The sequence below is a fragment of the Larimichthys crocea genome, chromosome XXI (genome assembly GCF_000972845.2).
Source record: "Larimichthys crocea isolate SSNF chromosome XXI, L_crocea_2.0, whole genome shotgun sequence".
Lineage (NCBI taxonomy): Eukaryota > Metazoa > Chordata > Actinopteri > Sciaenidae > Larimichthys > Larimichthys crocea.
The window spans coordinates 21,038,932-21,042,855 of NC_040031.1; the positions used below are offsets into that span (position 1 = coordinate 21,038,932).

Here is a 3,924-nt window from a genome sequence, read left to right on the forward strand (position 1 = left end):
AATCTCCTTCAGCAAGTGCTCATGTCTGTCATGTAGACTCAAATTCAGTCAAAAAAAAGTGTATCAGCAGCACTCTGTTAATCTGATCAATGTTGCTGATAGAGAGGGAGGGGTTAGTTAAAAGGGGCGGGACCTTTTATCTGTCTTAGCCCAGGGGCCTGCTTTCTCACAATCTCCCAGGGTGCACGAGTGACTTCAGCTTCTTTCACAGTAAGTCAATCTTGTTAAATGTATCTTCATGTGTTTGACTTGTGTCTTTGTTTTCCGATTAGTAGAACACATTGTTACATTTCACCTTAGAGTTTCATTGCACTGTACATTTGTTTACATTGAAACTATATCAAATGACTGGACTGTAAAGTGGACAGACACTCACACCATACTGTCCTAAACACTACATGGATATAGTTTTACTATTAGTACTCTCTCTCCCCTTTCTTTTGTCTCATCAGCTGTTTTTGTCTATTAAAAGCCAAAAAAAAGAGAGAGACATTGTTTCCAAGGTAACCTCTGAGAGGTTCCTTACAAGATTTTCATCAGGCGTAAGTTATTAAGATACATCTGTCAGATAAAGTGGTGTGGACTTTTACACAGGCCTGAAGGTCAGGATCATTTTATACTTTTATGACTTCAGGCATTAACAATATATTTCTCTCAGCTATCATCTGAGGGTGTCACTGCGAGATAACAGCAGGATGTGTTTAAATTATTTACCAAAGACTTTATCAGGTGAACTGCTTTAAGAGATATTCTGTTACTATCAAGTCTTCTAAATGCGCCATGCCCTTGATTCACAGATGTTTGTATTATCAATCAGCAGTGTGTGTGTGTGTGTGTGTGTGTGTGTGTGTGTGTGTCCTTGGGAGGAACATTTACACATAGCAGATGGTGCTTTTCTCTGTTCAGTTGAATTTTCTACATACTCAGGCACAAACGTTGCAGAGGCTCCAGAGCTTGTTTAGTGTGTGACCCAATAAACTGACCAGTACAGTACTATTGTATCATTAACAAGATGGAGTCACCAAACAGTGATTTTCCCTCATGACATTAATATGAAGTGGCCAGATGGTGTGAACCTTCGCACGTTCACTATATTACAAGAAAAAAAGGATAAATAATAACAGAGAATAAGAAAAAAATGAACAGAGATTTTTTCTCATTTAGTGTTCATCAGAATATTTACTGACAGTTTAAAAAGTGCATTGATCATTTATTATTCTTGTTACAATTCCAAAAAACACATTGTGTTGTACCAGGCTGTAGTCCAGCTGTCAGTGTTGATCCTGTGCAGATCCAAGGGTGTTTGTGACTTAAAGCCAGTGACAAATGATGTGCACATTAAAATAATATGAAGATGTAGTAGAATCAAATGAATACAACTGAATTAAATTGAAAGGAAGCAAATTATGAATGAAGCAAAGAAGAAAAATGATCTTGTGGAGTTTTAGATCAGACACAATTTGAATAGAATCATCAGTCAAACATAAACAAAGCTCAATCTGAACTCACAGTAACACTGACAGAGATCAGTTTAAGATGATTCAACTGAAATCTACTCTTCAGTATTTCAGTTCAGATCAACAAGATGAAGATGCAATGAAGTGCATATCATACAGTCTAATCTAAGACAATATTCAACACAGTATATAACATAATCAATGAAAAGAGCATTGATTAATACAAAGCACATATGAGTTAAAATATTGTTTCAGTTTTACCATTTTTTTCTATATTATTCTATTCTATATATAATAGCGATGAGTAGTAAAGAAGCATCATGGAATAATCAGTCTACAGAGGATATTGTATGTTTTATTAACAGGTACAAGATTAGTTTCTGATGCATTCAAGCAGAGTTTCTGTTGCTATTCTGTACTTCTTGTATTAAATGAAGTAATGAACTAAGTATCTGTCAGTATATTGTTTGGACAAAATAATTCATTAGTTACACAGCATTCTCACCTTTGTCCTAAAACCTCCAGGTACGTCATATCATCTGACTATGACGGAGTATTAGGTACGACGGAGTATTAGGGCCACATTAAAATAAAACATTTTTTTGGAATTAATTTACGAGATTAAAGTCGTTATTAAATATTGCGGCGAGAATTAATTACGAGATTAAAGTCATTATTAAATATGGCGAGAATGAATTACGAGATTAAAGTCGTTATTAAATATGTCGAGAATTAATTACAAGATTAAAGTCGTTATTAAATATGGCCCTAATACTCGTCGTGCCAAAAGATGAAGTATCTCCTTGTTTGTGAAACCTATGCTATAGTGGCCCTTTGTCACTATCCGCGCATGCTGCTGGTTTAAAGGGCTTGTATGCGTGCCGGTAAATGGTAAATGGACTGTACTTATATAGCGCCTTTCTAGTCTTCTGACCACTCAAAGCTCTTTACAGGACATATCTCATTCACCTATTCACACACATTCATACACTGATGGCATTGGCTACCATGTAAGGTGCCAACTGCTCATCAGTTTCTGGATCTAACCATTCATACACATTCATACACCGATGGCACAGCCTTCGGGAGCAATTTGGGGTTCAGTGTCTTGCCCAAGGACACTTCGACATGCAGACCGCAGGAGCCGGGGATCGAACCGCCGATCATCTGATTGGTGGACGACCCGCTCTGCCTGTGAGCCACAGCCGCAGCCGGTGTAGGTGTAGGTGTAAATGCATAACACAGCCAATGTCCAAGCTTTACTGATTATATGTTGCAGGTTTATTAGGCTACACACAGCCTACTCAAAGGTACTCACTTTCACAAAAACACACAATTGTGACGCGGCGCTACACGCCATGGCACGGGCAAAAACCCTATGGATTCCCCAGTGTGCGCCCCTGCGCTGATTAACCCACCTACCTATATAGATTCAAACAATGGCCTAAATAGATACTGCCACCTACTGGCACAAATGTGTACAACACTGATGAACACAGAAAATGACCAATCTGGCTCCTACATATGCTAAAGTACAATTCCATGAAATGATCCACGGCCCTCATTTTAACAACTGTGCTCCTCTAAAACAACAGGATAGAATATTTACGACTTTATTCTCCTAATTAATTCTCGCCATATTTATTAACGACTTTAATCTCGTAATTAATTCTCGCCATATTTATTAACGACTTTAATCTCGTAATTAATTCTCGCCATATTTAATAACGACATTAATCTCGTAATTAATTCTCGCCATATTTAATAACGACTTTAATCTCGTAATTAATTCTCGCCATATTTAATAACAACATTAATCTCGTAATTAATTCTCATCATATTTAATAACAACATTAATCTCGTAATTAATTCTCGCCATATTTAATAACGACTGTGTGTGTGTATTGATACACGTAAGTGCTCTTTTATTTCAGCAAAACCCTCATCAGTCACATCTACATTTCCGATCTGTTTGTTTCCCGAATATATTGTGTGGTGTGACAATGGGTGTTAAGAGGACATCATTAACTTTGAAGAGAATTTGTGAAATGGCGCTTTTGATGGTCTTCATGTCCATTTCCTTGTATTAGTTTACGGCCGACTGCCATTTCCAATCTGGCGTGGCTCGTCGCGTACGATCAGCGCTTCAATGCGGCGTCATGTTATAAGTCTATGGTCCCGCATGGAGTGAGTTGCTCAGCACGCACGGGCACGGCCAGGCAGCCTCTGTTCTGTTTCAACCACATGACGTGAATAAACAGAACTGTTCAGAGAGTGTTTGAGAAATATTTTAAAGAACCGATTCGTTCGTTATTAAATATGGCGAGAATTAATTACGAGATTAAAAGTCGTTCTTAATATGGGGAATTAATACGAGATTAAATGTTGTTATTAAAATATGGCGAGACTTATTCCGAGATTAAAGTGTTATTAAATAGGCGGAATTAATACGAGAATTAAATGTCGT

At 37.5% G+C, this 3,924-nt stretch overlaps 1 protein-coding gene across 1 annotated transcript in view; it reads left to right on the forward strand.

Moving 5' to 3' along the window:
• zgc:112001 (ankyrin repeat domain-containing protein 9) overlaps nt 1-3,924 on the forward strand; it is a 7,116-nt gene continuing 3,192 nt past the window's right edge. Inside the window, exon 1 of the mRNA XM_010755247.3 lies at nt 1-210. The gene's annotated coding sequence lies outside the window, so the exon portion shown is untranslated. The remainder of the gene's footprint in view (nt 211-3,924) is intronic.